This window comes from Paramormyrops kingsleyae, chromosome 3, assembly GCF_048594095.1.
Source record: "Paramormyrops kingsleyae isolate MSU_618 chromosome 3, PKINGS_0.4, whole genome shotgun sequence".
Lineage (NCBI taxonomy): Eukaryota > Metazoa > Chordata > Actinopteri > Osteoglossiformes > Mormyridae > Paramormyrops > Paramormyrops kingsleyae.
The window spans coordinates 42,725,142-42,736,903 of record NC_132799.1 but is presented as its reverse complement, the minus strand read 5'-3'; positions in this window follow the sequence as shown (position 1 = coordinate 42,736,903).

Sequence of the window (11,762 nt, the reverse complement as noted above, 5' to 3'; positions counted from 1 at the left end):
CCCTCCACATGTAAGTACATTTATTTACAGTTTACTGTTTTATAATTCCGTGATTCAGCAAATTATAATTAACATCTGCTTTGGTAACAATTGTATTGTGGTACATAGGGAAAAGTTCCGCATCGCCTTTGTCAAGCTTTGCGTGTGCAAAGTAATGCGCAGCGCTTTTGGCTTTTACTTGGACAAAGTTATGCGGGGCTTTGTTTGGGCAAAGTTATGTGGGGCACTTGTCGGCTTTGTTTAGGCAAAGTTATGTACGGTACTCGTCGGCTTTGTTTGGGCAAAGTTATGTACGGTACTTGTCGGGTTTTTTTGGGCAAAGTTATGCGGGGCATTTGTCGGGCTTTGTTTGAGCTAAATTATGCCAGGCACTTGTCGCGCTTTGTTTGGGCAAAGTTATGCGGGGCACTTGTCACGCTTTGTTTGGGCAAAGTTATGCGGGGTTAGGGTTAGAAACAAAATGTTTCTTATGACCCGTAAGTGGTAGTGCATTTAGAAAGAAAGACGCTATCCCAAAAAACACTGCTAGTTACACTGTAGCCAGTTTGGATAGGTTTTGGATAGGTCTTGGATAGGTTTTGGATAGGTCTTGGATAGGTTTTGGATAGGTCTTGGATAGGTTTTGGATATATTTGGCACAAGTCGTGTGAATAAAATATAGATTTTCCTCCAGATGTGCGGTGATGTTGTATGACAAAATGTTTCTTATGACCCATAAGTGGTAATGCATTTAGAAAGAAAGACGCTATCCCAAAAAACACTGCTTGTTACACTGTGGCCATTTTGGATTGGTCTCAGATAGGTTTTGGATATGAAAGGCTCCCAGTCGCACCATTTGTTTATTCCTCTGTAAAACCTGTTCGGCTACATCAAATGACATGAAATTGGGCACACATGTAGAAAACAAGTTAGGGAACCACATATTGAAAATTGGAACAATCCAGATATTTGCCAAAAAAAGATAACATTGAACTTTCCCTTATGGCATGATAAAGGGATTAGAAATCTTGAACAGGAACAGGAACAGGAAATTTATTTCATTCGACGAACTAGTCTCAAAATATGGAATTAGCAACAGTAAATTTCTGGAGTACCAGCAACTGAAGTCCATTATTCAGGCAAGGTTCAATCTTAATCAGTTTAACTTAGAAATATCTCCATGGCTGCTAGATTTTTTTAATCTTTCTAGCCCCAAATTATTGTCAAAAATGTATAAGTTATTGTCAATAATGGATGACTCAATTTCCCTTCCAATCTCAAAATGGGAGAAAGATCTCTCCATTGATTCAGATCAAAACTTTTGGAAAGAAATATGTTTAAACACCTTCAAAATGACTAAAAACCCGAACTTACAGCTTATACAATACAAAACTCTGCATAGAACTCATTATACAGGACAAAGGATGTTCCAAATGGGCCTTATCCACTCAAACCAATGCACCCACTGCTCAGGTGAATTTGTGGAGAACTACATGCATGCCATATGGTACTGCACCCCAGTTCAGAAGTTCTAGCAAAGGATATGTGAGGATCTATCAATTTGGTTTAATTGCTATATCCCAACCTCACCTACATTGTGCATTTTAGGTGATGCATGTGTATTAGATATGGAAGAAAATAAAGTGCACATGATCCTTACTGCTTTAGGCATTGCAAAGAAAACTATCTTCTGGGTGGGGGGGTCTGGGCCTGGCCGTTTCCTCGGTGGGTGTCTTCCTGCGCGGGGGTGGCCTGTGCTCCCTCCGGGGCGCTGCCAGGGGGGGTGGGTCGGTCCATGTCTGGAGGGCCAGCCTGCGCTGTTTGTGGCATGTCTCGAGCCCGGGCTGGTCTGCCACATTTTTGTCGTCGAATGAGTGGGTGACTGAGTGCGGGCTGCCCTTCGGGGTGGGGGGGGGGCTAGCTCTTGGCGTCGGCACTGCTCCGGGGCGTTGTCACCGGGGGCCCCGGGTCCGCTCCATCCCATGCCGTGGTGGGGGGCTGGGGTGCCTAATGAGCCAGCTGGTTAGCTGGCTCTCTTCTGCCAGGGGGTAGTAAGCTCCCCCCTCGTATCATGAATCCCAGCCCCTCTCCCCCCTCACTCACATAACATGCCACGCACACATGTAGGATCTCGGGGTGGGAATGTGCCGGGCATTCTGCGGTGAGGGGGCCATCCACATGGCCTTACTTGCTGTGCTGCGCGGCCCTCTGCCTCCCCTTGTTTTAATTGTACTTTAGTCATCACATATCGGTATACACACAGGGCCTTGGGGGGTGGGGGCACTACTCAGAGGTTGGTGGGTGGGGCCACTGAGGTGGTCTCACTTACCTCTTCTTACTTCTTACTTACTTACACCATATACATTGAGGGTCTTAGCGGGGGGGGGGGGGGTGATGGGGAGGAGAGCTGTTTGGAAGCAGCGCTCCTCCTCACTTCCCCCGTCAATTTAAAATCCATCTTAAGTTTCTCAACAGTCATACTCATCCCTTACACCACATACACTGACAATCACCAACACATGCATCCAACACTCCACCTCTCACACAGGTGCGTGGGGGAGGAGAGTGAGCTGGTCTTCCTACACCTCTGCTCCCTGCCCGTGATGGTGGGGGGGCACTCGGGTAGTCGTCCAGCTGGCAATGCCCTGCGGTTGCGGCTGGCGCTGGGGGGTGGCGTCCATTCCCCCGCATGGCGGAGGGCGGTCCGGAGTGGATGGGCTTATGTCTTTTTGTCTCTGTGTATGTTGTGTGAGTGGGTGTATGGTCTATGTATATGGCTAAGAGGTGTGTCTGCGAGGTGTCTGTGTAGGCAGTGTGGGCCTGGGTGTGGGGCTAGCTGCTCCTTCCTGGGCGCGGCTGCCTCCATCACATGATTGCTGTCACTCCTCCCAGGGTGGTGGCCTGGGGTGGGCTCGGGCCTCTCCGGCGCGGGTGGGGCTCTCTGCCAGGGGCCGGTCGGCTCCCGGCCGCCTGGGGTCCTGGGACCCTGGCGGGAGCGGCCGTCACCCTCGCAGGGTCGGCTGCCTGTTGCCTCTGGTTCTCTGGGGCTCATGCCCTTTTGGCTGCGGGGGCTGCGCCTGGGTCCTCCCTCCTCCTCCTGCTGGGGTGGGGACCCGGCTGTCGTGGGGACGTGGGGCCTTGGCTCTTCCCTGCTCTTGGGGGGCTACGGACGCCTTGGGTCTCCTGGGCCTGTCTCCGCCGGCCTCTGGTTCTTGTGGGGTGTGGTTGCGGCCCCCCACCCTCGCTATCAAGTGCATTCCATGGAGAAATTCACACGCACCCAACACACGCATACGTTTTCAAACACCTCCCCCAAACAAATGAACACACATGCAAATACACCTCCACGCTCCCTTCCAAGCACACGCAACGATTGTGTATGTCTGTATATCTGTTTTATTTTCTTTATTTCTGGTTCTGCCTTTGTATTTATCCTTTTTTGGTTGTATTTCAAATGCGTTTTTTGCCTTATGTACAGAGAGACAGAGCAGGGACTCCACGGTGGACAGGGAGACAGACCAGGGACCCCACGGTGGACAGAGATAAAGAGCAGGGACCCCACGGTGGACAGAGAGACAGAGCAGGGACCGCATGGCGGGCAGAGAGACAGAGCAGGGACCCAACAGCAGACAGAGAGACAGAGCAGGGACCCCACGGCGGACAGAGAGACAGACCAGGGACCCCACGGTGGACAGAGATAAAGAGCAGTGTAGGAATTATTAGCTCAGGTAAATTTTAATATCTCCACCAATATGTTTGAATTAATTAAAGTTTAATTAATTATTATTTAATGCTGATTATTAATCAATTGTTATGCCGAATGGTCAGCTCCTCCAAACTCGATTGCGGTATCCCCATGAGTCTGTTAATGTGAGACTTAAATGGGATTCACTAATTACCAGTATCACTTAGTAACCTGGGTTAGAAGGCTCGTCCACCGAGCTGCGTCACCAGGTAATGTAAACGATTGGTAGCGAAGCCCCCTCACGGCCGATGAGAGAGAGTCTCGCGATGTTTCAGGCGAGTTTGAGCTTCAGAGCGTGTAGCAAGATCGCACAGAGGCAGGGACTTAGTGTAAGTACTCAATGACGGAGGCTGAAGTTGTGTAAAAGACATGCATTTATTCCTAACTAACATTACAACTAACATAAGACAGACATTACACCTAACAAACACAACAAACACGAAATAACGGAATAGAACAAACGATGTAATTATGAAAATGCAATGACCGGATTTAAATGAGTAACCTTAAATGGGAAATACTGTTCTGCAAAGCAAGCACAGTTTGTGGAAACACGACCCTAAAGTCTTATAGTTATCTTATAGAGAGTCTTAAGTTGTTAGAATGAAAGGAAGTTGGTTTACTTGGTTGAAGAGTGGGGGGGGGGGGTCTTGGCAGTTGATGGCAGAGCTGCTGAGCTGATGGCACGTTTGAAGCAGTGGAGTGGAGCCCCTTTGGATTCTCTCTCCTGGTGAAGCTTTGTCTTGGGTGCTGTTCTCTATTCAGCTGGGCCTTCACTGGAGGACTTCTTGTGGGCTTCTCTTCTCCTGGGCTGATGGTCTTTTCTGCACTGCTGCTGGTTGTTCTCTGCGCTCCTTTGTTCTGAGGCGCCAGGTTTTTATGGTCTAAAGTTCATGAATAGGGATGACCAGGAATTCGACTCCTGGCCCAATGGCTGGCCATCCATTTGGCGGGCTTTTGGAAGGGGGTCTGTATCAGTCCTTTTCGGATTTATTGCTCGACTGATTCTCCCTTTACTGATGATTTTCATTAAGCTGTTATAACTTTTGATACATCCACTTTTATGGAATCAGGGGTGATTAACAATCAGTTTGACACCAAACATACCATACCAGCTTCATAGTAGAGCTTAGATCGGGCCCAAAAAATTAAACCCGACCCTACCCGAGCCAGTGCACCTTGTGTCCGAGCCCGACCCGGTCCGACACATTAACTGTAATTATGAGCCCGAGCCCGATTTAAACCCGACTATTTTTTAATACGTGAGCCGTTGTAACAGACGTTCTCAACTACAATTCTAAGTTGTTTGAACTACAGAAATTAGTTTAGATTTATCTTAATGAAAAATGCAACAAGGACGAAGCATGTAAACTGCATTGTTTGTTTATTCAGAATGGATTTTTGAGACACGTTTAGAAGAAAAGCACGTTTTCACTTATCCAGTTCGCTTGCTGCTGGAACCAGTTTGTGTGCTCGGCATCGAACTTTAAGTAAAGGGTTAAGAAAAAGGTTAAATCCTTCCGTAAGCAGCCAACGAGGTATGTGTTAATTAAGTTTTAGTTAAGTTTGTTGTATTTAGCCATGTAAATGTAAATGCTAACTGAGGTTCGTGTTAACTGTATATGAATTCTCTAAGCTGTCTTTATTGTTATTTATGTTTATATTTCATTTGAATTTCAATGTTTGTTAGCTAATATTGTAAGTAAATGTGCTTGATTTTGTGTTTCCGTATCTGTATTTAGTTCTCACGTCTGCCATGATGGTGATAATAACGAAGCCACTGTCTTTCGAATAAACCGTCGGCTCAGTTAAATGCAAAGGACTCTTGTGCTTGTGTCTTACGGGAGGGAGCTACATTTATAATTATGGCATAGCTCTCCACCCAATTAGGCTAATTAAGTAATGATTTAAAAAAAAAAAAAAACACACACAAATGCTTGATCATGGCCCCGCCCAGCCCGGCCCGGCCCGGCCCGGCCCGAAGATAGTGGCAGGAAATATCGGCCCGACCCGGCCCACGGGTCGGGTCCGGTCGGGTCTGGGCTCGGGCTCGGGCAGAGAATCTAAACTCTAACTCCAAGAGAGCACTAAAAGCTGAAATCACTAATTTGCAGGATAGTAAGGGACTTATAATTGATAACGAAATTGATATAGTAAATGAGTTTAATGATTATTTTTCAAGGGTGTTCACAATAGAGAACACAAGTAACTTACCACCAATTAATACGAATACAGCATCGTCTATGACCAATATATGTATAACTGAGGTTGATGTGATACTAAGCCTAGCTAAACTCAAAATAAATAAATCGCAGGGGCCTGATGGCATCTTACCTATAGTTTTAAAAGAGATGAGGGATATTATTAGTCAACCTTTAACTTTAATATTCCAGAAATCGTTATCTGCGGGTGTGGTACCATCAGATTGGAAGCATGCTAATATAACACCCATATTCAAAAAAGGGGATAGAAGTAATCCAGCAAACTATAGGCCAATCAGTTTAACTAGCATTACTGGAAAAGTAATGGAAGCTATAATTCAAGTGAAAATGGTAGATTACCTAGATGCAAATAACATTATAAAGGATAGCCAACATGGATTTAGGAGAGGTAGATCCTGCTTAACGAATCTACTTGAGTTCTTTGAGAAATAGAGACAGAGCCGGGACCCCACGGTGGACAGAGAGACAGAGCCGGGACCCCAGGGTGGACAGAGAGACAGAGCCGGGACCCCAGGGTGGACAGAGAGACAGAGCAGGGACCCCAGGGTGGACAGAGAGACAGAGCAGGGACCCCAGGGTGGACAGAGAGACAGAGCAGGGACCCCAGGGTGGACAGAGAGACAGAGCAGGGATCCCAGGGTGGACAGAGAGACAGAGCAGGGATCCCAGGGTGGACAGAGAGACAGACCAGGGACCCCAGGGTGGACAGAGAGACAGACCAGGGACCCCAGGGTGGACAGAGAGACAGACCAGGGACCCCACGGTGGACAGAGAGACAGACCAGGGACTCCACGGTGGACACACAGACAGAGCAGGGACCCCACGGCGGACAGAGAGACAGACCAGGGACCCCACGGAGGACACACAGACAGAGCAGGGACCCCACGGCGGACAGAGAGACAGAGCAGGGACCCCACGGCAGACACACAGACAGAGCAGGGACCCCACGGCGGACAGAGAGACAGAGCAGGGACCCCACGGCGGACACACAGACAGAGCAGGGACCCCACGGCGGACACACAGACAGAGCAGGGACCCCACGGCGGACACACAGACAGAGTAGAGACCCCACGGCGGACACACAGACAGAGCAGGGACCCCACGGCGGACACACAGAACGAGCAGGGACCCCACGGCGGACACACAGACAGAGCAGGGACCCCACGGCGGACACACAGACAGAGCAGGGACCCCACGGTGGACACACAGACAGAGCAGGGACCCCACGGTGGACACACAGACAGAGCAGGGGACGCCATTTTCAACTAAATATTTCATAAGCAGGTAATTGTCATAGTCTTTAGAGTTGTGCGCTATGAATGTATACCCCTTGTATTTACAGTTGTGGTACTTCTTAAAAAATGCCGCAACACAACCATCTCCCTTAGCGGACCAGCAATTTCCCGCAAAGTCAATACCGCAGACATAATTACCGATGTGTACCCCCTCATCTTGTCTGCATTCAAAATCATAAAACACATACCTCTCTGAGAAGTTTTCTGGCACTACTGGCTTGATAAAACACTGATGCTCACACCCATGCATCAAGTCTTCTTTACAAAAAACACACCTAGTAATAGGTGTACAATTATAAGCCTTTGGGTTTTTTTTTTTAGTGACGGTGTACCGTCTGCAACACTTGTCGCAATACTTGACTGAATCACACAAAGTATAAAAACCGCCGTCTGGCTGCTGTTTTGAGATTTTGTGCTGCTCAAAGCAATACCGCAAGCGGCAGAAAGACCCACAGTCCTCACAATGGATGTGCGTTGTGGTATGCTTATGGCACTCGGGAGTGAGACATACATTGCAGTAATACTTGCATTTGTGCCCTGTTTTAATACTGAATGCAGCGTAACAATAATCACAGACGTACGACTCCACAAAAAACGCTGTCAAGCTTTTTATGCCAAAATAATGTTGATCTTGAAGGTACAGAAAGATTGTTTTATCACAAGGCTCGGGGTTTGTCTGAAATTTCTTAAAAATGTCACACTTGTCACAGCGGTACCACACCACAATTTTGACCCCAAGCATTTGCTCAAACTCTGCTATGTTTGAGAATGACACCGTGTCTGACTCAGTTAGACCTACTGCTTCCTGCAAACGCTTAGCTTCTAGCACTGCGGCATCGTGTGCCATGTCGGGGTTTAAGAGGCAGACTACACAGTAAGCAAAGCATAGATTTTTGTCAGAGTTTTTAGAAACAATAAGACAGCTGAGCTTCTTTTGCAGAATGTCAGACTTTAAAAGCTTTGTTAATTTCTGTCGATTGTCCATAATCGAAATGATGGTGCAGACAATCTGAACGACCAATTCCAGTGTTTCATCGCTGAAAACCTCGGCATTGCTCTCTGAAAGGTTGTCTACCATCGATAGCAGATCATTTAGAACCATCTTGCCTCAAACATGTATAGCTGTGTTATTGGTTACTGAAGACCCCTGCAGTTCCACCTGTATGATGGGTGGGCGGGGCTGTGGCTCCCCACACACACTACTAGACAATTACATGGAGAAACCTTAGGAACACCAGCGCGCTGACACACAGGTGCTCACGGACACATGCTCACGGACACACACTGTCTTGATCGGCTGTTGTTTCTGGGCATGGGTTGTAAGGCTGGTTGTGTGTGCTGTTCAACAACATTTAACGTTTGATGGTCGTTGTGATTAGTACAGATGTTGTATGTTGTCTTTCTCTTTTCAGCAGACATGGAAGCAGATTATCTGTTTTGTTTTTTTCTTGTTTTTTTTTTTTCTCTTTTGTTTTTTTTCTGTTTTCTTTCCATTCCTCTCTCTCCCTCTCTCTCTCTTCCCTCCTTCTCCTTTGTCCCCCCCCCCCTCTCCTTCTTTTGAGGAAGTAAATAAAAATATAAAATAAAATAAAAAAATAAATAATAATTTAAAAAAAAAAAAATAATAATAATAATAATAAAAATAAAATAAATTAATAAATAAATAAATAGATACAGATAAAGTAGTCCCCCGCAGAGGGGGGGTGGAGGAGGGAATATATTAAAAAAAAAAAAAAAGGAAGGCCACTGAATTACGTCAATTTCTGCTTTACACAGGACCTGTAATGCTAGGTAACTTTCTGGACAGAAATATTTACAGCAATTTCATGCTACTCTTTTCTGGTGTTGCTCTTTTAGTGAGTCCCAGACTATGCTTCCACACAGAGTATGCTCACACACTACTTACATCTTTTGTTAATCATTTTGGCAAAATATATGGCAGAGATCAAATAGTTTATAATGTCCATGCTTTGGTCCATCTGGCAGCTGATGTACAACGGCATGGCTGTCTTGATTCATTTTCAGCATTTCCTTATGAAAGTTACCTGCACAAGCTAAAAAGGTTAGTCAGAAAACCAGACTTTCCTCTTGCCCAAATTGTCCGCCGGTTGTCAGAAATGAAAAGTAATGCTCATTTTAATGGTGCGTGTTTTAAAAAGCAACACTTCATTGGGCCCATTGTAGATGGACTGTCCGTGAAAGCACAGTATGGTGAGATGGCTTGTGACAAGTGGACCATCAAGGTTTCAACTGGGGATAATATTTTTGTCATTGGAAATGACATTTGTCTAATTCATAACATTGTAGAATGCAGTGATGGTGTGTATGTACTATACAAAGAATTTTCAGAGAAATCTTTGTTCTTCAATTACCCATTCAACTCTGATTTTCTGAATATTCATATTATTTCACATACCTCAGATATACTGAAGTGTGCTAAAGTTTCAGGTGGGCGGCGGCCCGTCCTCCCGGGGGACGGGCTGGGGGGGCTGGGGCTCCCCCGGTGTGTGGGGGGCCGTCCGCCGGGGGGTGGGGGGGGTGGTCCCGGTGGGTGGGGCCCTTCGGCCCTGGACCCGCCTGCCCCGGTGGGTTGGTTGCGGGTGGGGCTGGGGGGCTCGCCGCCCGTCCTCCCTCTGCGGGCCTCCCTGTGCGGGGGTTGGCGCCCCCTTAGTCCCTCGCGGGCTCCCTCTCGGGTTGGGCGGGTGGTTGTCTCTGGGATGCGTGGCTGTGGGCCCTTGTGCCGGGGGGGCAGTAGGGTGGCTTCGGTTGCCTGGTTCTCCTGCCTTTGCCTTGGGCCTGGGGGGGGGGGGGGTGCTGCCGCCTCCCCTGACGGCATTAAATGCCAGCACATCCAATGACAAATCAGGTCACACCTACACTTGCACATGCATACAAGACTGGTTGAGCGATCGATATCATTATTATTATTACTTTTTAGGGTATGTTATAGATTTAGGAATTGAAATATACATATATAACGGTACGATTACGTGTGTGTATGCTACATATATATAATACCGATTTGTATTAATTATTATTAGTATCACTGATGTTGTTATAATTCTTGTTGTTTGATGAGTGTTATGTTTCTTATGGTTGTTTGTATTCTGTATTCCCCTATACTTCATCTTTTTTCCATCCCGCCTACATTATTAGTGTTATTATTTCTGTATACCTTTTTTTTTTTTTTTTTTTTTTTTCTTTTCTCTCTCCCCCTCTCCCCATGGTGATTGATGTCTGTTATTGTTACGCTGTTGTTTTTGTACCCCCCCTGTTTTTCTCCTTTTCCACGGTACTGGTGAGTTCGGAGCGGCCACAATCTTTACTCTTGAATGTAATGTAAAATAAAGTTGTCCTCCGAAGAGGGGGGGTGGTGGTGGGCAATAAAAAAAAAAAAAAAAAAAAAAAAAAAAAAAAAAAAAAAAAAAAAAAAAAAAAAAAGTTTCAGAGCTGGTTCAAAAATGTGTTGTTTTGCCTCATAGGGATGTTTTTGTGGCCATACCCCTATTTCATACATTTTAGGGATTTAGCAAATTGCAGTATAGGGAGGTATTTAGTTTTCCAACTACTGTAGTAGGGGTTTAAAATTTAACCTGTTATTAGTTGTTACAGTTTATCAGGTTTTTCCTTTTTGTATCTAAATGACAAAGGATGATGCCATTTTACCTTATCATATTGTTGTTTCAGAGGGAGAAAGATGGTGTCGAGATTTGTTCTAGTTCTTGTGTTCATATGTTATCAGTTACTACCAAAGTAGTTGCATGCTGTAGCTTTTGGACTGGGTTGGACATCATACAGAACACAGGGAGACTGACAAAAAATTGACTCTTGACTGCATCACTTCAAACACTGCAAATAATGCAAAATTGGGTAACAATATACTTGTAAGTAGCTTTTATAAATTGCTTGTAAAACAGTCGCTTTTCTTTCATTGCAGGATACTTGCAGTATCCCAGCTGCAGGATGCATATATATATACATATATATACACACACATATACACAAGAGTTTTTTAGTTTTTTGTTTATGCACATTACGGTAACTTTGTTAATTACTTAATATATGAATAATAAATTGTTCCTGATGTAAATGACATGACTGCTGTTTATAGGAGATACTTGTCTCAAAATGTCTTGTAACAAAAAGTTATTGTAATTAATTGTGCTGTTTGTTTCTTTCCTTCTCAGTTAAAGATGTTTCACCTGATCGAGTTTCTTAACAACAAAACTGTGGCAGTGGTGCCACAAAATTTGTATAGTGATGGTGTCATCTATTGGCCAAATTACAAAAGTGATGATAGAGTGGAAAGGGCAGTGAAAAAAGCAGAGGAGCCGGGATCTGACTGGAAAACATATGATGTCAGAATCATTAAATCATGCGGTATGGCACTTTTATATTCTAAAATGACCTTACATTAGCAAGCAAATATACACACTTTAAGATACACATTTTAAATCAAGCTTGTTCTGCTCTTTTGTCTGTAATTCTGTTATGATCTTTCATGGAAATTGAATCTAAAGC